Here is a 26,348-nt window from a genome sequence, read left to right as displayed (position 1 = left end):
AGGTCCGAGGAAGGGCTGGGACTGCTCCCTTCCCTCACTCGCCACAGCCCGAGCCAGCAGATGATAAATAAAATGACAATAGCACGGTTATTGTCATTTTATTTATGCTGTCTGTTTGAGCTCCGCAATAATTATAGGGTGGGGCGGGCTGGGCATGTCGGGGCGGAGACATAGAGTGCACTCATGCCTGCGCATGTGCACTTGGCCAGCCAAACACACATGCCCACTTATGTTTCTCCAACCTAGCTTTGTTACACATGTAGAGCACCCTGCAACACCAGTGACAATCTAAATTTGCTCACCTCAAAAGTGGTAAATGGCTTTTGTTATTTTACAGCTGGGCATGGATGGCACTGTGCCAATCCTATGCTTAAAGACTTTGCTGTAGAAATGGCAAAAGACTTTGTCTCTTTCCATCTCAACGTCGATGGCACTTTGATAGAAAAGCAGACATTTAAGGTGAGCAAATTTAGAGTGTCGCTGGTGTTGAGAGTGCCCTATACTGGAGCTGCTATCCAACTAAACTTGAGAACTACCCAGAGTTCTCTGCTTCTTTTTTACATAATTTGTGTGGCACTCTATGCCTGCATGAGTATTGTTTTGACTTATACTGGGTGCTCCCTTGTGTCTGGACAAAGCTAAACCTCTCTGAAGAGCTATAATTATAGCACAACACTTGTCAGGGGTTGCTTTTATTCATGTCAGGTTGGCTTGAATGGAATTTTACCAGTCCAAAGCTGTAATACTGTGCCCAGAGTGGTAAATGGCTTTTGTTATTTTACAGCTCAGCATGGATGGCACTGTGCTAATCCTATGCTTAAAGACTTTGCTGCAGAAATGACAAAAGACGTTGTCCCTTTCTATCTCAGCGTGGATGGCACTTTGCTAAACCTATTCTTAAATATTTTGATAGAAAAGTGAACAATTGAGGTGCGCAAGAGTGTCACTGGTGTTGCATGGTGCTGTATACAGGAGCTGCTCTCGACCTAATCTTGGGAACTACGCAGAGTTCTCTGCTTGTTGTTTGCATAATTGTTGAGGTATTATATATATATATATATATATATATATATATATATATATATATATATATATATATGTGCATATATATATATATTCAACATCTATCTCCAAAGGAAATAATTGGCACGCACTCCCAGTCTCTGAAATTAATATCCTCAGTATTCTTTATTCAGCGTGCAGCTTACAATTCTTAGAGGGACAAACCAACGCGTTTCGCTATCCGCCGATAGCTTGGTCACAGTCAATATGCCTCATTCAAAACCACCAATAAAAACAGTGTGATGCTAAGTCATGTGATCCATGATGTCAATCATCAGTCTTTCCTGTTCGCAAAGACTTCTGGTTCTAGTTGTTTTTACATTTCTTCTATCAATAACCATCAATTGGTGTTACATTCGTGTAGACTGTTCAATATCATGAAGAGAAATGTCAGTACACATTACGCATATATGAACAAGTTATCAACAGGATCATACCCCAAATCAATCAGCCGCTGATAGTAGCGAGTAACAACATCGAGAGTAATTCTCTATTGGGACTATATTTATCCGTTCAGTTATATTATAATGAACATTGATTTTAAAGGGGGGATTTTTGACCTGTGAGGTTCAATGCATAATGTCATCTGAATCCTATATATTTCAATTTTCTGATTTAATAATTATATGCCCTCCAGTGGGCTGTCATAACTCCTGTAACTAATCAACTATATACAAAATAATAATATTTCATTTAGTCATGGTGACCAAAACACAGAAGATTAGATTGCTGAGATGATCATACATATCGAAATGTATTCCATTATGATTGACATTACAGTGTGGGCCCCTTAATGCTTGTTCTCAAAACAAAGAGCATCACCAAAAAAACTCCCAAATTTTTAGAAACATCATAAATGAACATATAACTCTTCACTTTGATTTAACCCCCAAGGGGTGTAGGTCCTGAAATTCAGAATCTGACGTGATTCTCGACGTCTCAAATTTTTCTCACGGTCTCCACCTCTGTCATGCACAGGGATCGTCTCCAGGGCATAGAAACAAAGTAATTTCCAGTCACTCCCATGGTGGCTTTCCATATGCTTAGCAACAGCATTACTCCTGTCTTTGTTCACCGTGGCTCTTACATGTTCCAAAATACGTTTTTTTAGCTCACACTTAGTGCTGCCAATGTACTTGAGTGGGCACGGGCATTCGATGACATATACCACGAACTGGCTTTTACAAGTAATAAGATCTCTTATTTGCCACTTTTTGTTTCTATTTTGTAGTGAAACCTCTGTTACATTCTTGGCTATTTGGCAGACTTTGCACGAGTGGCACTTTTTGAAACCTTTAGTTGTCAGCCATTGTGTTCCTTTCTTTTTCTTGCTGTCCTGATAATGACTGTGCACTAGTTTGTCGCGTAGATTTTTTGCACGACGGAAAGTGATGTTTGGATGTTTACCTACGAGTTCACCTACCACTGGATCCAATTGTAAGAGCTTCCAATTTTTACGTAGGATATCACTTATTTGTTTCACTTCCTTTGAATGATCCAAGATGAGTCGGATGGGTGTTGGTTGATTTATCTCTGTGTTATCACCTTGATTTTTAGAGTTGATGATGGTCAGTCTCTTTTTTGCATTGGCACGCTTCCAGCATCTTTTGATAATTCCTTTCTTATATCCCCGGTGTTTGAATCTTATTGCCGAGTCTTTGCTATGTTGTTCCCACTCATGTTGTTCTGAGCAGATGCGGCGTAGCCTTAAAAATTCTCCATATGGGATGTTGTCCTTTACTGCTGGTTGGTGGAAGCTGTCTGCATGTAGGGTTGAGTTGGTAGATGTTTCTTTTCTGTGTAGTGTGGTTTCAAGTTTATTGTTGGCAACATAGATTTCCGTGTCCAAAAAGAGAACTCTGCTGTTACTGATATTATATGTGAATTTGATATTCGCATCTGTGGAGTTTAAGATTTCAAAGTATTCCTCAAATTCTAGTGCTGTTCCATCCCACACTATCAACAAGTCGTCAATGTACCTCAACCACTTCATAACTTTCTCCACATGTTTGTCGTTGTTCGGATGCCATGCAATCTGTTGCTCCCACCACCCCATGGTGAGACATGCATATCCCGGGCTAAAAGAGAAACCCATCACACATCCCTTAATTTGGAGGTAGATCTCATCTCCAAAAAGAAACACGTTTTGATTTAAACACATCTGGATCATATCGATCAACATCTGGTTGTGATGTTTAAATTTAATATCTCTTTCTTTTAAGAAGTGTGCACATGCAGTTAGGCCAATGTCGTTATCAATGTTCGTATAAAGTGATGTCATGTCCATCGTGATTAGCATATACGAAGCTTGCCAGGGTAGTTCCTGCAGGTGTTTCAAAAGATCTGTTGTGTCCTGGATGTAAGAGTTGAGGTTGAGTACAAAGGGCATCAGAAAATGGTCGATATAACTGGCTACGGGTTCCAATAGTGATCCTTTGGCTGAAACTATCGGTCGACCCGGTGGCTTCTGAGGATTCTTATGCACCTTGGGTAGGAAATATATTGTCGCAGTGATTGGATGTTCCGTGATTAGAAATCTTTTCTCATCCTCATCAATTAGATTTTGTTCTTGCCATTGGAAGATTTTTTTGTCCAAATTCTCTTTGAAGATTTTAGTTGGATTTCTATCTAATTTGGTATAATATTCCCTGTTGTTCAATTGGTGGTGTGCTTCCATTACGTAGTCTTCAATGTTCTGTACGACAAAAAAATCTTCCAATGGCAAGAACAAAATCGGAGCGGGGGTCTTTCACCTGAAGCTGCGGTGTCCACGAGAGGTTCCTCTGTGCTGCCCTACGGTCACTGGCGCTTTCTGCCTTCCGCCTGCCTGCCTGCTTGTGCCCGTACCTGTGTCTCCCTCCCGCCGCCGCGCTTAGAACATCAGCGCTTGCCAGGAGGGGGACTACACTTCCCAGCAGCACCTGGGGCGGGGCGGAAGTTCACGCCCATTGGACGCGCCTGGAGGCGCTTTAAAATCGAGCCCACCCTTGGTGGAGCGGGGGTCTTTCACCTGAAGCTGCGGTGTCCACGAGAGGTTCCTCTGTGCTGCCCTACGGTCCCTGGCGCTTTCTGCCTTCCGCCTGCCTGCCTGCTTGTGCCCGTACCTGTGTCTCCCTCCCGCCGCCGCGCTTAGAACATCAGCGCTTGCCAGGAGGGGGACTACACTTCCCAGCAGCACCTGGGGCGGGGCGGAAGTTCAAGCCCATTGGACGCGCCTGGAGGCGCTTTAAAATCGAGCCCACCCTCCGCGTCGCAGGACCGCGCGCGGGCTGAGCCCGGGCAGAGGGCGGGCCGTCCGGGGCCGGAGGAGGCCGGGCTGGGCCAGCCTTCTTACTTTCAACATCAACTGTGAGTATCGACAAACTACCTCCCGATTCATAATATCCTTGTACAATAGCTGCCAGGAGGGGTGCTAAAGCGACACCAATAGGGATGGTAGCAGGGACTCTTGACCAATTCATAACAAGAGCATCGTCGGTCCTTGAGCGTGAAATTGAACTGATGCAACGCCGTTTGTCTCAAGACCCGATTTTTCTAAGGAGATCCTCCCTGGGCTCTGTTGCACATGTATGCTCACCAATCTCTACTCAGCCAAATAGAGCTATTTTGGACCCTCTTACTAATCCAGACAACACAGGGACCAATATAGGTGCCCAGGCTGACAGTCCAAAGCAACTATCATCTGGTCAGCCCAAAACTACAACTCCAGCCCTAACTGAAGTGAGCTTAAATAAACAGAAGGATACAAGACCTAAGGAGGGTGCAATCCCAAAAAAGAAGAAGGCTGATATCTCATCCCGGGGCAGAAAACCAAAACAGCCTAAATCTAACAGTACCTTGGCATCTCGGCCTACAGAGCCCTGCCCCTCTGCTACCTTAATAGATAGTCCTGATAAGGCCGACGGACATCTTGTAACTACATACCCCCTTGACTTCGATTTTCTGGTGGGGAAATTGAGTTTGGTTTTATCCTCTCTTATTCAAACTGTGGAGCAAAAATTGAAACACCTAGACGATAGACTGGAAAAAATGGAGGCTTTGCTAGTGGAGAACATGGGTTTTGGAAAGAACCTTCTTGCTATCCAAACCCAAGTTGAAGCCTTAACTATTTCAGTCAATGCCCCACAGTCACAACACAAGTTAATGCATACCATTGTTAATGACCAACCTACCTTGCTCTCTACACAGGGGCCGACCTCGGGCTCTAATTTAATCGGCCAAAAAAATATCCCTTCCCTAGTGGAAAAAGCGCATCCTTTGCAACTGGTAAATTTAGCAAAGACCGCTACCCCAGGGAAGGAGTCTTCAAATCAACACGGAGGAAAAATTACCCCCCGAGACTTACCATGTATTAATTTACCCCCGGACTGTGCCCCATTTGTAGTGATTCTTACGGAGGTCCCCGAATTGACGAGCTCCAAACAGGAATCATACGAGGAACTCAAAAATAAGACAATCCACTGGCTGAACACCCATAGACCATTGCCTAGATCCATCCAAAGTAAAATTTTGTTTGTTAGAAGGGTGATGTGGGTGGGCTGTAAATCAAAAAACGTGGACGGGGACTGCGTAGTAATCAACTTTGAGGATTATAGGGCAGTTGATCATGTATGTAGTCGGCAACAGACAAGCTCTAACACAATGATTAAATCTCTGAGGTTAGACTATTTTTATCCAACAGATCATGTTTATCCTCCGACCGACTATGGGAGGAACACTTTGAGGCCACAGCAGGAGGACTCATGGCATTATGTACATAGAAGTAGGGGTGGCCAACCCAGGGGAGAAGCGACGGGAATCCTATTGAGTAATAGATATAGCTTGCTCGACCAAGTGGATTGACTCCCTGTGCCCCCTAGTCCAACCTTGGCCCACCAAACAGATGTTATTAACACGGAAGGAGCCTTGAAGACCACTAGGAGGGAGCGCACGGTGGGCGCAGTAGATGTAATCAACCCCTTGCCCCCTATAGCAGGCAGACTGATGCCCAAGGAAAAGCCTTATGTAACCACCAGGGAGCCAGGGGATGGCCCTTTATTCTCCATCACTGATAATCGTACCTTGGTTACACAATTGCAAACTGCCAATGCACACCTAGCTCGCCATTTAGTTGGTCCTGGGACACCTGACCATGATGGGTTATCCCACAAGGAAAGCCTGAGTAACAAGCAGGCACTGCCAAAAGGGTCCTTAAAATTTTTATCTTGGAACATAGCGGGTCTTACATCCAAATTAGACATCCCGGATTGGTGCACATTTGTGGACTCCCATGCGATTTGTTTATTTCAGGAAACGTGGGCGGTAGGCTCTACCCACAGAGTGGGGTTTGTAACCTTTGTGGAACCTGCATTAAAAGGCACAAGAGGAAGACCGTCATATGTATTTGGGTGGGTACTCATCTTGGATTCACATTGAAAAAGCTAGAGACTAATAGCCCTGATCTCTTATGCATCCTGATGTTCCACAACAAAACACCAAAAATGGCTTTGATTAACATCTATTCTCGACCAGTGAAGTCCGGTAGAATTTCTACAACTTTGGATAAGTTAACCGCTCTATTATATAGGCTTGGGGGCGATACTGTTTTGTTGATTGGAGGGGACTTCAATTGTCATTTTGAACCATTACAAGGGGTCCCTCCAATCACATCGGCTGAAGATGAAACTTGGTCAGTTTTGCCATCTAATGCTTACCCTGTAAAAACCTGGTCTGCCCTAGCCCTCCAGTTGACCTCCCTCACCTACACGTTCTCCGTTAGAGCCTGCAATGGACGTTTCAAGAGTGACTCCCCAGCCCAGCATACTTACAATGGTTTGGGGCACACATCTGTAATAGATTATTTCCTGGTGAGCCTGGCTTCTTGGCTAAAAATTTTAGACTTTAGTGTTCCTTTTCGTGTAGAAAGTGACCATAATCCCCTGATAATCGAGATGGATTATCAATTAATCAGCGGGGATAGTGCCCTAGTTAGCTCCTCAAGTAGCAACCTAAGATTAGTGCAAGGTGGGAGAAGAATCCGATGGGCGGCTGCAAAAACATCCATTGAAACAATGGCAAAATGATATCAAGATGTTACCCCCCTGCTCGAAAGGGCAAATTCAACCCTCACCAATCCCTCGAATATGGATATCGACCTAATGGCCGATATTCATAGTGGAATAGTTGCTCTATTAAAGGACAACTTCTACAAGAAAGGCACTGTTAAACCTAAACAACACTATGACAACATTGCTGGCCCTTAGGCAAGGAAATAGGCCCAATGTCATTGAAGCCAGAAATGAATATAAAAAGTTGCAAAAAAATGCAAAATTAGAATGGGAGGCAGACCGTTGGGTCGCTATCACATCTGCACTTATGGCAAAGGATGCAAGGACCTTTTGGAACCTCGTTCATACTGGGAAACCTGAAGGTAGAATTACAATTGCCCCAAATATATCCGAAGAAGCCTGGTCTACTTATTTTAAAGATCTTTATTCTCTTTCTCCGTTATGTACAAATGAAGCTCCTTTGAGTCTTCTGACTCCGAACCCTATGTGGCCTGCGCAATCCTTCTCATTAGAGGATGTAAAGATGGCCATTCTAAGCATTCAACCTAACAAAGCGCCGGGACTCGATAAGATTCCCGGTGATCTATTCAGAGAAGAACCACTAGTTTGGGGCCCATACCTCCTGGTATTTTTTAACGCGATATTGCGGGGACTACCACTGCCAAGTACATGGCTAGGGGCGGAGATTATTCCAATACACAAGAAGGGCTCTCCGCTCCAACCTTCTAATTATAGGCCGATTAGCCTTATTGATGTTACACAAAAAATCTACGCTAGGTTACTGCTACAACGTCTACAGACTTGGATTAGTGATAATAATATTCTGACGCCGCTACAGGCGGGATTCAGGGCCAAAACATCAACAATGGACCAACTATTCCGGTTGCAAGTGCACTATTGGAAACATGTGACCTTGGAAGGGGGTAGCCTCTATCTCACATTTGTCGATTTAAAGTCCGCATTTGATATGGTGGATCGGAACCAGTTATGGTCCATTCTACTAACAATGGGTGTTCCACCATACCTATGCCATCAGTTCAAGATCCTACATGAAGGTACTTATGCGAGAGTACGCTTCGGCAAACAAGGCCAGCTAACTGGTCCTTTCCCGATAGAGAAAGGCGTTAGGCAGGGCTGTGTCCTTGCCCCGACTTTATTCTCTCTATTTCTCAACGGGCTTATCGAAGATCTTTTAACCGAAATCGACATTGACTCCCCCAAATTGGGTGCCCGGAGATTCCCCGCCTTAATGTTTGCGGATGACACACTTCTGCTTTCCAAATCCCCGATGGGGATGCAGCGCGTGTTAAATCAATTTTCCAAATTCTGTATTAAAAGAAATCTGGTGTTTAACATAAACAAGACTAAGTACATGGTCTTTAATGCTAATACTGTAAACTGTCCCCATCCAATAATGGATGGCAGACCCCTTGAAAGGGTCCCTACCTTCGAATACTTGGGTCTGATCTTGAACGACAAAATGGGCTGGGGTCCACAAGTGGCCAAAGCCAACCTAAGATTAACCCAAGCAGCCGGGGGAATTTTGAAAGTACAGAAGAATTGCACTCACAAAGTAATAAGTGCCCCCCTTGAAATTTTTAAAGTCCAAGCAAGGGCATCTTCCTTGTATGGGGCGGAACTCTGGGGACACATATCAGCTAGTAACCTAACACTAACCGAAAACAATTTCATAAGGCAACTAATGGACTTGCCAAAAAGCACTCCTTTGGTACCGTTACGATTGGATTTAAATATCTGCCCGATCGCAGAAGTTATTGCTGCCTGGCCCTTACTCTATTGGAAGCGCCTGTGGAGCACTCCTGAGCTGGTGCACTGTAAGGAGGAGCTCAAAGTTGTGATGGCTTCATTAGGATCTGGTAGGATTCCTTGGTTAGCATTCGTAAAACAGTCACTTATATTGTCTGGGTTTGAGGAACTCTGGCTTAACCCTGAGGTTTCCTGCCCAGCCACTTCTAAGAAAACTATGATAAGTACTGTTAAGGAAACCAACTTAAGGAACCTTTTTAGCTCTGTAAAAACTTCAAGCTTAACCGACATTTTCTTGGACGTTAAGCCTTTTTACAGTTTTGAGCGCGAAATTGATATAATCCAACCTACTCTAGCAAAGAAGTTGTACTTACAATTTAGATATGGCACTTTGCCCCTTTTCAGTAAAATTGATAGGTGGAAAGGGGGTCCGGCACGTCCTTGCCCAGGTTGCTGCTTAGAGGAAGAAACTCCTGTACATGTTACCCTTTTTTGTCCAGCCTATGCCTATATTAGGAAGAAATGGATAATCTAGCTGTGCAAAAACTTGGGCATAAAGCAATATTTGGTTTTCTTTAGGATATTGAAAACAGATACAGACGCAGTGATTGTTTCCGCAATAGCTAAATACCTACATTCCATGTGGTTAACTCGAAGGATCTTGATAAACAACGTGGTTGTACATTAGTATTATGCTAATAATTATCAGATGAATAGATAATATTTTATTATTTTTAGAATGATCTGTGTCTTATCAATTTTAGAATTTCGGGAATTATTTAAATTTTTAAGAAAAAAAAAGAAAAAAAAAACAATGCCTAACAATCAACTAAAAACCTGAGATTAATTGCATTGAAATGATTTGCTTGACTTGTCGCACTGTTGTGTTTTTTTATGTGCTTTTATGGTAAATTCAACCGCAATAAAGTTTGACTTGACTTGAAATAAATACACGGAGATTTATTAAATGTTTTCCGGAGAGCGACCTGTTTTCTTTCCCACGGGAAAGTGTTGGATAATATATATACATATATATATCGCACCTGTGAGGCAGAGGAGGGGCGTGATCACGTGAATGGGAGTGGTCACAGCTGATAAAACACCACAGTAATGGACCCCTGACAAGGATACAACTGAAACAGGCACTGAGGAATCCATTTGAAGGGAGAAACGCGTCTGCCAAGTGTTTCAAGGACCCCTTTTTATGCTTGTGCATTGACAACAAATAAAGCCGCTTTTAAGTCCCCCGGAGCATGGTCACACTTTTTTCCTGTTGGAGGGAGAAAGACTGGTAACTATATATAGATATATATAACTTAAACCACCAAACAAAATACATTCATTTAGAAACAATTATTGTGTGTCTTTGTATGTCTGTAAGCATTTAGGAGTAGTTTAGGTGAGAGGCTGAATACACAGGACAGCTAACTGATGAGATACCAAGTAGACTTGAGCTGAAGCTGCGTGGTACTCGTGTGGTATGCACGTATTTACCCAGGTAACTAAGGTAACTACTATTTTGAATCTTAGCATGCCCTGCTTCCTCCATCAAATAATCATCTGCCATATTGTAAATGACACTTTAGCCCAGGGCATTCTTGGATGGCTGACATAAGCAGAGGTGCGGACAGGTGCCTGCGAGGGAGATCTCCTGGGGGATCTTCTTTATTAATCCAAGTCTCAGCCTCAGAGTTAGCCTGAGCCACTGTAGGCCCCAAGGATGTAAAAGAACCTTGGACAGACTGCTAGGCCCTGACAGGTTCCACATATTTAGTGGTGCAGCAGCATCACACTGATACTTCAGGAAGGATATCCAGCTCTCTAACATCAGATGAAAATACAATGAAGGTCACATTTTCCTCAGTAATTGTAATTGGTCATCCTGAGGTGCCTCTGAAACTGGTACCATGTGTCTAAGGGGTGATGAGGATGATAGGTCCTTCTACACAAGTTGTAAGAAGCTTGTTAGTGTGGATCCTTTGACTATGGATGAAAGAGATCACTTGCCAGCACACATAAAAAATTATTGTCACCCATTAAGAGCGGCACGCATATTCATGTCCTGTTTTAGTCATCATGGTGATGTTCAAGGCCAGTACACCTTACCAGGGGCAGAATAACCATTACGTCCATCTGGGGATCCCAAGATGGGTTAACTTGCATTAAAGACTTTGTACCATTTCCCTAATAGTGTTCATACTCCTCTTTAGTAATATCACTAAAGGTAAAACTCTATTTCTAAAGTTGGTTTCAGCAAAAGACCTGTGCTGCAGCCCCTTCCTCCTACTCAGTTTGAAAACAAACATTGGAGCATCACAGACCCCTCTACGCAGCTCACAGTCACAGTGTGCTCGGCTTCATAAGGGGCATCCAGGCCCACTCACTGAAGACCTCGCACCGCACTTTACAGCGAGGAACGGCCCTCCGCACAAGAATACTAGAGGATTGTTTTTTCCTACAATCGGTCTAAATTCAAAAAGTTTTACTCCATGTCAAAGAATTGCTTTTGCACCAGTTTCCCAGAACAGCCTGCATCAGTAAACTTCCAGTTCAGAGGATGCATTAGGGTGTAAAGAAATGTTCCTACCAGGGCTTGATAGCCCCTACCACATTTAATGTCCACTAACTACCCAAAGATTTTTCAGTATACTTCTCTAGCAGTTTCTCTGAGCTCTAACTCCTCTGCATTCCTGCTCAGAGTGTTAGGCCCACACAAAACTGGGTTCAATCACAGTTCCAACTCAAACCATCTGGGCATCTTTCTTGATAGGATTTGACCATAAACTATTATTACAGCCAAACATGTTTCAACAATCTTCAGCCTTGGCTGTAAGTGTTGCTGGACCATTAGTACAAGTCCCTGGACAAGATGGCCGACGGTGGAGTCAACGACCAGTGCACCACCACAATTTAGCTGGTAGACTCTGGAATAGTGCATTTTGGGGGTGAAACATTATACAGGAACTGGAGCATACTCTTGTAGTTATTCTAACGAGTAAGGTCATAGTCTGCCTGTTCAGTTCTGATCAGGTGAGGCCAACTGTCCCACTCAGTTACAGGTTATGTGTGTGCCCATGCATACTAACTACTATAAAGGGAGCCCGAAATTCAGGTTGGCCAAGCTATTCTTGAGCCGCCATCCCGGAAAGGGCAATATGACCACGATCCCTCATTGCCTCCCCAGGGGCCACCACTTGCTTCTTGTAAGATCCTGGGAAGCTATCCTGACACTGCACAAAACCAGAGACTGGTGAGTTGGAGGTTAGATATGTAGTATAGAAAGAATCATCACTCACATAATGATGAAACTTCTGCCTGTAAATATGCAGTGCAGGAATGGGTTAACTACTGGAGTTTATAAAACTCAACCATAATCAGGCCAGCAACTTTTCACGGTTGTCACTCCACTACTATATGTGTTATCCTCCAGATACACCCAATTCAAATAATCTGCAGTGGGCTTTGTGTTTTATGTGTGGGGTTTGTGCTCCCAGTTCACCCTACAGTTCCCCTTGGACTCAATATTTGCGGATTCCTGTGCATGCTAAGCAAGGATGCGTCTTGCCTGGAACACTGTGGAAGAAGCCTACCCATTCCCATGCACAGTCAGTAGCAGCCTCCTATCTAGGCTGATTTTGCTCAAGGTGTAGGTTCTTGGCCTGGTGGGCTCTGCACTTCCAGATTCCACAAATGTGTCTCCAGCCCACTATCTTGGATCTGTGTTATTTTACTCTAATTTAATGTAGCGCATATGTTATCCATTCCCGGACTGGAAATATGGTAGGTAGATAGTCACACACTCAAGTGGTCAATGTCACTGGTACACCAGCATGTATCAGAGGGCAGTGCCACCTTCCAGACACTATGATGTTCTAACACTCATAAGTATCAACCCAAAAGAGATCCTGCGCCCCAGTAAGACAAAGGTCTCTCAAGAGGGAAACTATGGGTCTGATTTAGTGTTTGGCAGACAGGATACTCCTGGGTCAGATATCCCGTCTGCAGTAGTACAAGTGCCTCATAGCTTATGGCACTTGGAATAAAGAGGACGGCAGTGGTGCTCAAACAATTTTTAGAGTTGGGGTGCTGCCTTTAATGTTATATCACTGAAACCATAGGTACTGTGAAAAACCCAAGCATCGTACAAAAAAGCAAGTGCAGCAAATGTGTTGCGCCAGTTCAGCAGGAGAGTGGTAAGGGTGTGGTATATAAGCAGCAGTGCATTTCGGAGCACTGGTGAATTAGCACACTGTCATTTACAGACAGTATGTTCCTGGTTGAATGGCCACTCAATTTGCATAGACGTGCAGTTTTACTATTAAAACTACATAGTGTGAAAACGATAATGTGTAGAATTCGGGTTTCAGATAACATTTCTCATTTGCACATCACCAAGTAACGTTTTTTAATTAGACCCTACCAAAATCTTAGTTTTCACACTTCCGAATTACAAAAAAGTGTTTTATTTGTGCTTTCCTAATTGCTGATATAATTTTAAATATGTGTACTGTTCGTTAATTTACCGATATTTAAATATGTGTTAGAAAAAAACAGGCATCCTACGGTCTTTTCATTCGTACCTCTGCAGGATTGTCACCTACGTCATTTTTACAAAATCCTCTCACTTTGCAGCAAAAGCACACTCCAGGTTCAAAATAAGCATGCATTTGTCAGAAGACATAGCTTATTTGACCTTTGTCTTGCAACAAACGTGACAAGATGAAGACAAAATGTAAAGGCATCGTTATTGCTCATTCACCTTCTGAACACCAGCTTGATCATTTTTGGGGGTGCTGCAGCACCTCCAGCAAGTCTGTAGTGTTTGTGACAGAGTACCCCATCCGCCAAGCTCTAAATAAATCCCCATATAAGTTTAGTGAACAGTTCCCTTAATGCAGTACTCCAGGACTGCGGATTCATCCTCTCAGAGTAATACAAAAACATCACTTTTTTGGTACAGCTCTAGCCCTTTTAATTTAACACACTGAATGGTGTGGTATGGTTTTTTGTGCAGTGAACTAACGTGACGTTTTTTATGGCTATGCGTGGTGCGGTTTGTGGGATGGCACATAGTGGTACTGTATTATGGTTTTAGCCATTTTATATTGTGGTATAATGGTGTGGGATGGTGTACCGTGATGGTGGATGGAATGAAGAAACCTGTTTATTTAATTTTAATACCAACATTGTTTTTGTTTACAAAATACCAACATTAGCGATGAACACAGGTTCGGAACCTCACATGTGTTTCAAAAACAAATGGGACACAGTGTGTGTGACACAAATCCTCAATGTGAAAAGGAGCGTAACGAATGACAGAGATACGAAGAATAAAGGTAAGGTAAGAAGTAAAAAAAAAAAAAAAGGATGTGAAGATATAAAGAGGAAAAAAGGGAGACATTTGGAGTGTAAGTAAAAACGAATGACTGATAAAAACAATATGAGAGAGAAAGAGAAAATGAAATTAAAAAGTGAATAAGGGACAAGAGAGCCACATGGGAGAAAATATCAAACAGTGATTAAAAGAGGAATAAAACATAAATTAAAAGGTAGAAGAAAAATAGAAGATAACCTAATACATGGAGGAAAATGGAGATTTGAAAACAGTATAAAATATAAAAAGGATAAATAAATAATGAAAAAAGGAAATTAAAGGAAAATCAGGGATAGAAAGAAGAACGAAGAGATGGGCGGAACACAAAAAAGGAGGCAATGGTGAAATGACAGTGACAACATGTAAAAAAAAGTAAAAATGTTGAAAAGAAAGGTAAGAGGCAATGCAAACAACCTACCAGAAATAGCAGAAGCTGAAGTTACACAGAGACACCGAATTAAATCAGTTAAAAGAAAAAACTGTTATAAAGAAACAAAAGTGAATAAAATGGCCCTGCTCACCTCTGATTTAGGAACAGAGCTTCTCCCATCCCTTGCTCTCTCGTGAATAACGTGAAGCAGGGAACTCCATTCATTCTGCCTAAATTACCAGCCAACAATGAACTATAGTTACGAAAACTCAAAGAGTGCAGTCTGTCTGCGCCCAGAGAGGAAGTGACAGAGGGAGTGGCAACGCAGCTTCCTCTTCTGGTCACCCTCCTACTGGTAAAGCGAAATATCCCACTAAAAAGCCCTGTCACCGTCTCTGGCACACGTGAGTAAAACATGGCTCACGCCCAGACCCGCCCGCCTGGCCCGCCATAACAAAACCTGCCGCCTTTTCTGTGTGTTGAATGTTGGGTGTCACAGTGAGAAATACATCCTGGAGTTTTTGCAGAGGCTTTGAACAATAACAGAGTATCCAATGGACTTGACTTTTGAAATTCTACCTACCGATGTAGGATGTAGGTAGTCAGGATTTATATTGCGCGCACCAAAAATAGAAATGCCTTTATGCGCTTGACTAAAAGGTTCTATTGTTATTGACCTAAAAAAAAAAAAGGAAAAGCTGAATGAGCCCTGCCAGCGTTCAAGCCTGTGACATACATGCAGCACAAAGACTTCTTCCGCTGAGTCACTGGTCACTGGAATGGCCCACAGGCTGCTTACATGAGAGGGGTTTCCTAGCCTCCTTCATTTGATGTCATGGACCTGCCCCATTCCAAGAGGGCTTGCAAGGAGACATTTAACACTAGTTCTTCTTTTAGTTTTTTGCTTTCATAACTTCTTCTCCACTCCATACCTTTGTTGGGCAATTGATGAAACTGTCATTTGACCTGGTTCTCAAGCTCACTTGTGGGCACCAATGCCCAGGATACCGTTTTTCACACTATATTGCAGTTTATTGTTTTTGTGCATGAGACTGAATGCCTCACCTCCGCTTTGGTTGGTGTCATCTGCAAGAATCTTGCTATTGAAAACAGCTTTGCCCAGATTGTCAACTGAAATTCGGCTTCACTTGAAGCTCAATGACTGACTGCGGCTGCTCTTGAAATCTACAGATGGCACTCAATCGAAGACCTCATGGAGAGCCCTCACAGCAAGTTTAATACAGTGGCATCACTGACTACCTAAGCTCAACACCACACACCAGGCAGATGCAGATAGCAGCATTCTAACCCATAAATAAAACAATGAGAGCTCACAACTAGGATGAGTCCAGCAGGAAAACCAAGCAGTCATTAGAAACTCATACATTCTGCATATTACACCAACCTAGTAAACAAGGCACAAAATACATCTAGAGCACTAGCAGAAAGCATATCATTCAAGAACAGGATAGCTTAACTAGAAGGGAATGAGAGAAGCATTTACGGAAAAGAAGGAATACATGGAGAAATAAGCACTGGCAAAGCCAATAGGTCTCACTTATGCAAGAGAGCTATTGGTTTTGTCAAAGTGTTTTAGCCATGTTGAACACCAGCATAGTTGCTGTTCAGCATGGCTTAAAGGTAGTGGTGTACAGAAGACTCGCATGGAGTGGCATAGAGTGTTGTGGGGAAGAGTGGATCACGTAGAGTGTCAGGGAGTAGCGTAGAGTGGAGTGTCATTGAGTGTTGCAGAGTGGAGTGTCATAGAGTGGAGTGTCATGGTGTGGTGTGGTGTGGAGTGTCGTGGAAAGTTGTAAAGTGTTGTGGACTAGAGTGGAGTATTGTAGAGTGGAGTAGAGTGGTGTGGAGTGGTGTAGAGTGGCATGGCATAGAGTGGAGTAAAGTGTTGTAGAGTGAAGTGAAATAGAGTGTTGTAGAGTGGGGTGGCATAGAGTAACATAATGTGGAGTGCAGTAATGTATCGTAGAGTGGAATAAAGTGGCATAGGGGGAGTTGTGTAGAGTGGAGTAGAGTGGAATAGAGGGTCGTAGAGTGGAGTGGCATAGGAAGAAGTAGAATGGCGTAGAGTGGAGGGGCATGGAGCGGAGAAGAGAGTTGGTACAGTGAAGTGGCATTGGATGCAGTAGTGTGTCATGGAGTAGAGTGGAGTGTCATTGAGTGGAGGGACACAGAGTGGAGTGGCAGAGTAGAGTGGTGTAGAATGGACTGGAGTAGACTGGAACAGAATGAGTATAGTATTGTGGAGTGGAGTAGAGTGGCATAGAGTGGAGTAGAGTACAGTGGCATAGTCAGGAGTAGAGTGGCATACAGTGGCATAGAGTAGAGTGGCGTAGAGTGTCAAAGATTGGCGTAGTGTACGGTGTAGTAAAGTGACGTAGATGGAAGTGTTGTAAAGTGGAGTGAAGTAGAGTGGATTGGTTTAGCATAGAGTTGAGTAATGTGTCAGAGTGGAGTGTGTAAGGAATGAGGGTAGTCAGGAGACACTTAAACAGACACAAACAACAGAGCAAACCGACATCTGAATCACAGGAAGAAATGGTTTCTGAAACAGATACCAACATTAAATCCCCAACAAGGAATCCCCTTAGAATGGACACCACATCAACTGGCTCTCAAGCTTCAAACAGTACAGCGGGGCCTTTGTGAATGATGGCTAATACACTATATTAAGATGGTGGCGCAGAGGGCGTCTTTTGCATGGAACAAGACTATCTCAATGCATGGATCAAACCCTTTCTGCTCAGGTTTTATGAATTGATATGTTTACTGCCAATATGTATATACACAGACTGTATGTGTTATCAGTATAAACACGTTTTGTTAAAAACAATCTCAGGCCCAGATGCAACAAAATATTGTGGAATTCCATACAAGGTTTACCCCTGGTACTGCATAATACTAGATTCAGTGAAAACCTGTGACCATGGGTCTGTCCTTGAAGTGTCTGACCATTGACCTTTGGTAGCTTAAAAGCAAGCTCCAATCCCAGCTCTCAAATGGGGCCAAAGTTTTCACGCTTAACAAACTGTTCAGCCTTGCCTGCTCACTCAGAAGCCCTTTTTTTAAAAAAAAAACTATATCGTTAATTTATTAAACACTCAGCCTCCGTTTGAACTGAAATGTCAACATTCTGTCTGTTGAGGAAGCAACTGACGACAACTGTGTGATCTGACTTAAGTCTGTCCTGGTAGGCCAACCAGATTGATCGTTCTCTCTTCCTCTTTCTAGCGCTTGGAGCTGGTGAGTTTACCTTCTGCAGTTTGCCGTGTTATTATGTGTTCTACAAGAAAAGATTTGCATACACTGACATTACTACCTTTAGACCTCAGTTCTACTCAAAGTGGATGAGTCATTTGCTTCTAGTTTAAAGGTCACATCATTTTCATTAACAATGTGTGCGTTCACCAGAAAAATACCACAAGATTAGAATAAACTAGCTTGCATCACAGCATTCCTGGTACACGGTTCTTTTCCTTATCAACTATGCATCTTTTGCAAGTTTTATCTGATTATGCTACGCCTGAACTCCCACGGGGAGACTTTTCCTACACATTATTTTCTTTCACTTAGACTGGTATTTATCCAAGTGAACAGTCCAGGTGACTGTTTACACATAGGCCCTGCTGGATTCAGTTGATTGCATCTTGGAACTGGTTATTATGGTCTGTCCCAGTTCATAATTTTACTTCTGCAGACCACCGATGTTCAAAAACGCATGAAGCACAACCAGAGGTTACTACCGGGATGAAGTGGGTGGCATGGGTTTACTTGTTCCCCAGGCTTTAATTCCTGAAGGCTTTATGCACAATTCAGAGAACTTTAAACGTAATTCCTTCTTCCACCAGCAGCTCATGAAATGTTGTCAACACTTTCGTTACATGGTGATGTCTCTAGCACATTCTAGCTCAGTAATTTTTAATTCACAACCTTTCACAAGTTATATTTTGGGAAGTTTAGTTTATACACCACATTCCATTTGTGAATTGTGTCTTTAGTAAAGATCCCATTTGCGTAGAGTAAAGTAGATTAAAGGGAGGATCTTTCAGAGCATGGATTGTTGCAAATTGTCACCCTCAACTATGTTTTGCCTTTGCGGTTGTTGCTGGTGGCCTTCCAGAGTCTATGGGTGGACTTGGAATCTTATCCCCCATACCCATTCAGCTCAGGGAGTCGTATCGGGTTGGGCACATGTTGGGTATCAGTCAGAATCCACAAATGCCCTGTCTGCCAATTTTCCACATTTTAGATGTGGGAAAAGTGCCATTTTTGTGTCAGGTTTTCAGCTGGCTCCACCAGCAGAACCTTCGTCTGACGGGTCATCTTCCACACAGCTGTCATCACTGTATGTCAGAACTTCTGTGCTATTTAGTGTAGTCTTTGAAACATACATGTTTCCTGTTCTGCAGTGCCAGAGAAAGCCACATAGGAAACAAAAGAAATGGCCCCACATGCTGAGAGAAACCTCCCAGCACACCAGAGCTATTGATGTCTTCTTTTTCTGTAATAAACTCCTGCTTTGCAATTTTGCATTGTGAAAAAACAAACTTTTTCAGAGCAGACACATCCAACACGGTGCCCACTTGGTAAAAGTATGAGTGGAGCTGGAGCAATGGCCGCTATGCTGAAGGCACAGAGCTTCCTGCTGGTGATTTATCTCTAAATATGGTGGGTTGTGCTAGGCCAGGGCAGCTATGGCTGTGGCCATAGACCATGCTCACCTAGAGTGCTGGTGGGCTGCCACCATTATCTAGATGCGTACTGACCAGATTTTGGTGGCAGATGCTTGCGCCACATGGATTTTTCCTGAGCACCCTTGGATGCTTGCACTGTACTCTTCGTTGCCACGATTTTCGGGCATGATGGCGTCAGGATCACTTACTGTCCTTTTTTACATGGAGGGCTTTATACATACATTATCAGTACAACTCCATTACTCGCGATTCTGCATGCCACCTTGACGCATATATGGATTCTTTATTTTCCATGTTTCCCCAATCAACTTAACCTATTGTTTAGTTCTTAGAGTGTGTGTAAATCGAGATTAATTATTTATATGTGACCCAGGTGATTCACTCTTCCCGCTTGATACTTATTGTTTGGGAGCCTACTTTTAGCAAAAAACCAACATCGTCCTGAAGATGGCCTTGTGTACACATGACAATGCAAGACCGAAACGTTGATGTATTTTCCGCATTGTACTGCATACACTTTGAATGCCATTCGAGGATGTACAGACTTTTGTACACGTTTTCTCCAAAGTAGACTCTCAAATGTATACACGTCACATATGTACATGCGCTTCCATGATTATGACAAGATATATATTCATGATTCATGTATACTACTGACGAGCCCCTCTTCATCGGGTTGTTTTCAGAATTGAAAAAATTATAAATCTAATAAATGCGTTTCAAGTTTTTGAATAAGAAATAGTGTATGCTGCATTTTGATTCATTTGGAAGAGGGTAGTACTGAAGAAATTTCTCAACAAAATTTATTTGCAATAGGATGCATAGTCAATCATCATTTGATCCAGTCAGTGACTAAGAGCATTAATCTTTATGTAGTATATCCTTTGGAGCATTTGTATATTGCTATAATACTCTAAGACAGTCCTTCAGTTTTTGCTCCATCCGGAGCAAATACTGGTGCACCCAATGGTACATGTGTTTAAGGCACTTTGTGATTGTCTTCCGTCTTTCTTTTATTTTACCCAGTCTAGGGTGCATTTGGTTATCCTTGCTATGTATGTGTAAATGTTGTTATTAGAACTGGGCCCAAGGGACACGCATAGGCTGAATCAGAGAAAGCCAGATTGAAGGAAAGGTTGAAAAATTGAAAATTTGGTTTCTTTGTTATGGCATGTAGCAGCCTTTAAGATCAGGATATGATCAGCCTATCTAATTGAACACCTCAGATATCTTGTGGAGTTTGGCTTCCTGGGAATGATCTTTCTTAGATGTGCCTCAATATCATTTTTAGGTCTCGCCTAGGCAGCCCACATGCGCTGCCCTAGGAGAGGGCCTTTAGCCACCGGTCTTCACTTTTCAAGCACTGCACTCGTGCTTGTGGCGGCATCCTCCTTACGGGAGCAAGCAGCGGCGCGGCCACGTTAATTACAAACAAATGGCAGCTGCTCGCTCCCGCAAGGTGGATGCCGCCACAAGCATGAGTGCAGTGCTTGAAAAGTGAAGACCGATTGTCTTTGCAACCCTAAGAGCAAGAACTTAGAAGTAATTTCCTTGATTTGATATAAGCACACACTGCATGCTAATGATTTATTTCAGTAAGGCATCAGTCAGACTTTGCCAGGTTAAAATATGTGGAAATTAAACCCTTTTTCAAACCGACCTGTTAACTGCTGCAGTGGACTCTGCGGCTAGACAGCTAAAATGTGTTTTTTACGAGTAGTGACTCTCTGGCATCTATCCAGGAGATGGTAGTGTTTTCCTTTCTCGTGGTTGCAATTTACTCTTCTTGACAGTAGAAGCGAACAATCCTTTTGATCAAATTAAAGCTTTTCCAAGCTATGTGTTTCCTTCACTTCAGAAGCCGATTACCTCAAATCCCCCCGCCCTAGCGAGGTGAAGGGTAAACTCGGAACGTTTTGTAACACAAACACCCCCAGTCTGGTTTACCCTTACCGGCTTACCCTTCCCCGATGTCCGCATTACTATTTGGAGAAATTCCTTGGCGCCCACATCACTGAGCCTAAGGCTTCAATGGCTTGGCAGTAAAGATGCCTTGACAAAATCATAATGGCATGCCACATAAACAGTCATAACGAGGAGAATACTGTACAAGCCACTCTGTGGATATTTCTAGGCACAGACTGTGCGCACTTTAATGCCTAAATTGGCAACAGATGAAGCACGTATTGCAGCTGTGTCAGCTTTATCCACCGGCCTCTCAACTACTTGCTTCGTAGTTGTGTACTCTCGCATAGTGCCCTCTTCGTCTCCCCGGAACTCTCTCTTTTGATGGACACTACATTATGCTGCTACATATCTATATGTGAGGAGTTAGGGAAATGAATTAAAACCTGTTCAATTTATTTTTTGGAAATTGCATGGAATTGCCCTTTGGTGGAGAAATGTGGTTTTCGGTCATTTGCACAACTTTTCCACAAACGGGCGGTCTTCACATGACAAAGTCACACTAAATCTTGCCAGCAAACTGTTTGGAATACAAAATTTCTCTCGGTGGCACATTTTCTGTGCAAACTAGTCTCTCGCAGGTGAAAATTGCGCACATTTGTGTAATGCAAAATTGTGCAATGCAAAATATGATTACATTTTGTGAATTTCAGGAAATGCAAACATTTAAGAATTTTGTGAATGCAATCAGCAAAGTTTTAATTTTGCCTGTGCCGGTTAGATGTATGGCAATATACTTCACTGCCTATATGTCTTTCCAAGAATCTATATGTACATATTTATCTGTAGGCAAAAGGCCCTCTAGCATCTCCCTCTTTAACCAAATTACATTGTATTTCATCTCCCTGCTCACTTTTGTAACCCACCCCCACTTTATTAGCTGCCTTCTTATCTTGTAAATTCAGAGTTTTAGCTAAAAGATAGCTACAACTTTGAGATTTTTCATCCCTTCCTGACAGATATCTCGCACTGCTACACCTCTGCTCGCCCTTCCACTATCTTCCTTTAAGTTCTCTTTCACCGTCACATCCTATTTTTTCCAATGTCACCCTTGATTTCTCACATCCTATTTTTTTCAATGTCACCCTTGATTTCTCACATCCTATTTTCTTCAATGTCGCCCTTGATTTCCCACATCCTATTTTTTTCCATGAAACCCTTGATTTCTCTTTGAATGTCACTCATAACTTCTCCGTCATTGTAACCCGGATTTCTCTTCGGTCTCCCTGATTGCTCTTTTTGTTTATCCTTTCTTTCTCTTGTATTGTTTGTGCTGAATTCATCGTCAACGTTCCTTGTCTTTGCACTTTCTGATTTCTTTGCGATCATTTTTTTCCTTTTTCCTTATCTCACTGGAATTTTCCACAAACCTCTGAATTGTATTTCATTGTAATTCTTTTACTTTTATTAAAAACCACACTTGTCTTTATTTCCCCAACATCCCTGATTTATTTTAGCCCCCATTCTCTGATTTTTTTTTCATACCCAACCCTGTTCTCCACGTGGCGGTTCTAGACATGGACATAGAAATGTTAACAATATCAAATTAAATATTTCTGTTGCATCACATTTGCCTTTCCTCCTGCTCTCTTGGTAACTTTCACAGGTCTGGCAAGTGACAGCTTTAACTGTTCATAGCCTCATGTAATAATAAACAAGCATTGGCATAGCCAATAGGTCTCGCCTTTGGGACCTGCTGCATAACTAAATACTTATAAGGTCCCAAAGGCGAGACCTAGTGGCTATGTCAATGCTTGTTCGCATTGCAAAGGAACGTGTAGACATATAATAAAGCATTGATCAAAATGGCCATTTTTGGTGGTCCTGCTAGGGGCCTTCATGTGTGGTTTAAATATGAAGAAAGGTGAGATGTCTTCATTTTTAAAAAACACATAAAAAATCAAGATACATTTCATACTAATTAAAACACACAAGAGCTGCTTCTGTGTGAACCCACAGTCCACAGAAAGTGACTCCCGCCTCGCTGGACAAGCAACATCCTGGGCAGCGAGAGCTGCATTGGGCACTAGTGGGGGACAGCAGCTATCCCATTTCCCTAAGGCAGTGGTGTATCAGTCTTGTTACAGCAGGTATAGTGACACCGGCTCTGTCACGTGAGGAGTCCACTCTAGCCTATTATCCTCGCTTCCACCAGGAGCCTATAATGTCTTGCGGGAGACAGCTTTGAGTAGAAAAGGAGCTATCTCAAGGGACTTTTGAGTGCGAACTAAGCCCTTGGGTTTAATTTTCACTTGAGATATCAGAAAGTGTATTTCGTATAATTTGCACATAATTTTATGTAATTTCCCTAATATTTTGCAAAATTTCAGGGGGAAAAGTTACACGTTTTGGGCTTTTGGCTCTAATTTTTGATCTGGAATAGAAACAGTTTAGCTGTCTCGCCAGCCTCATGTTTTACAAAAAGTTCATAATAAAAATACAGTTATTGGCATATACATACAGGGGCTGTTGGTCAGCCCTTTACATCTGCTCAAGTGTCATTTATAGTTTATTTCTTCACACAATGCCATACAACATGGTTTAATCGGTCAGCCCACTTCACCCGTGGGCTGACTTATGCTGTAAGAGACGGCATTTTGCCTGATACATGTGCGCAGCCATCTGAAAAGGATAGCACACTGTGCCTGGGTTGCTTGGACATTCCTTTATTTTCATTTTTTTTATGTTTGCCAATATGTTTTGTCTATTGCATATTTTGCAAATGAAAAATACTGCATGCTTGACACGTCCAGACCTAGTGTCTTGGCCAATTTCTCTGTAACAATAAATGTTATATTTGGCAGAGAGTGATGTAAAGAAATCGATGACAGTTTGACATATATATCATACATAGTCTTAATTGTTCGCCATTAATTATTTTTATACAAAGTTCATTGGACTTCATCAGCATTTACCATCAGTAGACTGCTTATACAATCAATTTAAGAAAACTCAAACCCTATAATAAAAGCTGATACACTTCAAATCAATCCAATAATTTCATTAAATTAAACCAATTCCAGACATGTTGATATAACCTGCCAAAAATGCTTTTCGTCAAGGTGAAATACTCTACTCAGTTAGGTAATTACACAACAAAGCCAACACGTGTTTTGCTGCTTCAATGCCAGTTGCTTACTCTGGGCTATATTTGGGTATGTGGTAGAGTGTCTTGTAATTTTTGGAAGCCATTCACAAATAATATAAAATAACTCAGTCGGCTTCTCTATTTTTATATATATATTCATACCCAGAAAAATGGCTTCTACTTTAAATTAAAAACGATTCATAGGCTGCTTTATTCCCATGATAATACAATATCAAAAGCTCCCTCATGATCTATATTTCTTTCACAAATCTGAAATTGAACTCAGCATGGGCTAACCAGCAATGTCATAACAGTAACAAAGTACAAAAGGAAATATTATTTGATTTGATCATTGTTTATTAGACTTCTTATTTATCTATATCAAAAATGTCTTTACTTTTTTCTCCTTTTTTTTAGTATAAACATATTTTTATATACATGTGCATACAAGTAAAGAAGACTTATTACAAAAAAATCTAATTTAAACACAATGTATTCTTAAATAGATAACCCCTGAATGAAGAGTCAGAGAAGAATTCATACACACTACAACACAATCATCCAACCTCATACAAACTCATACAGCATTCACAAATACATATATCTGGAAAGAGGGAGACAGAGATTGCAGAGTCTCCACGGCCATATAGAATGGATGTGCTCAGCAAGATCTGAACAGTATTGGTCGACGCGCGTTTCGGTGGCATAAAGGGAATGGTAGCGCCACCTTCTTCAGGACCTTGACCAGATACCAGAGAGGCACTATAACTCCCAGGGGATACCTACAAGGTATAAACAAAATATATTCAAGACCCATGCAAAGGACATAGAAATCGATTGGACCTTAATATTAGACATACAGTTCAGATTTTAGTCAGAGCTATAGAGAAAAGCCCAAACCATGAAACACCGAACTTTGTGCACTGCACACAACACAAAAGATTACTATATATCTTCCCAATACTTAGTATGGGAAAGATTAAAATTAGAATATGAAACATGCACAGACAAAGTAAAGAGGTGAACCAACCACCTTGTCACATAATGGACAACCAGAAAATACCACACAAACAAAAGAAAAAACCAAGTATCGTGAGAGGCAGAACTCGCCATGTGATTAACCTAGGTTTGTTAATGACTAACACTTGTAAAAGATGGAATTTTATTATTGTGTACTTACTATTAATATCAATACCCAGAATGTAACCACCTGATGTGGCCACTAAATTTAAGTATCAGAGGTGGCCATGTCTTTTACTGGTAGTATACGTTCTGTGAACATGAATGGCACAGAAAGTGTTGTAAGCCTGGTGGGCTTTATTCCCATGTGAATCATGTATCCCCCTGTTCGCCTTCACATGGTCGGGTTTTCCCCAAAGGGCTTTAGCAGCACTCTTTGCTTTTACCAGGTTTCCATCACTCTCACGGATTGTCCTCACGTTTGTACATCATCTGCTTTACCAACATAAACCTTGATTCTAGACCTGATGAAACGGCTGACATTGAAGCCGCAAAACACGTGTTTATGGCATAAGTTAAGACTAAGTACGATATACATGTAAAACTGACATAAATGCATTTGGATTGGTCTCCAGCAAATGAAACATTTGGCGTTACAGTGAAAATTGATATTTGAAAATGAAGGTTGTTTTTAAGGGAACTGCCAACCATGGTGTATTTAAAGACGTAGCAGGGCCACTGGTACTCTTCATGAATACCTTTTCGTTTCTCTACAATTCCCTTTATTTTGATTTAATGTTGTCTTTGCCAATGATTGTTGTTTCTGTGAACAGTGCAGTCTCACTAGGCGGTTGATAGGTGCACCTTATGTATGTTAAGGTAAAGTGCATACCCAGAGTCGGACTGGCCTATAACGCAACCTGGCATTGCCAGACAGCTGGTCTGACCTACAGAGCATGTACCTGCTTTTTTGCCTGTTTTATGGCCTGATGGACCAGTTGTA

At 42.1% G+C, this 26,348-nt stretch overlaps 1 protein-coding gene across 2 annotated transcripts in view; it reads right to left on the bottom strand.

Moving 5' to 3' along the window:
- The window catches only part of TOR4A (torsin family 4 member A), a 139,683-nt gene that overhangs the window by 47,816 nt on the left and 65,519 nt on the right, over nt 1–26,348 (bottom strand). Inside the window, exon 1 of one of the 2 annotated variants that reach the window (XM_085610165.1) lies at nt 14,772–14,909. The exons of the other annotated variant lie outside the window; for it this stretch is intronic. The gene's annotated coding sequence lies outside the window, so the exon portion shown is untranslated. Of the gene's footprint in view, nt 1–14,771; nt 14,910–26,348 lie in introns of those variants that run through there. 2 annotated transcript variants of the gene reach the window in all.

The sequence above is a fragment of the Triturus cristatus genome, chromosome 1_2 (genome assembly GCF_964204655.1).
Source record: "Triturus cristatus chromosome 1_2, aTriCri1.1, whole genome shotgun sequence".
Taxonomy (NCBI): Eukaryota; Metazoa; Chordata; class Amphibia; order Caudata; family Salamandridae; genus Triturus; species Triturus cristatus.
The sequence above is the reverse complement of the archived record's forward strand: the minus strand, read 5'-3'. Positions and strand labels throughout refer to the sequence as shown.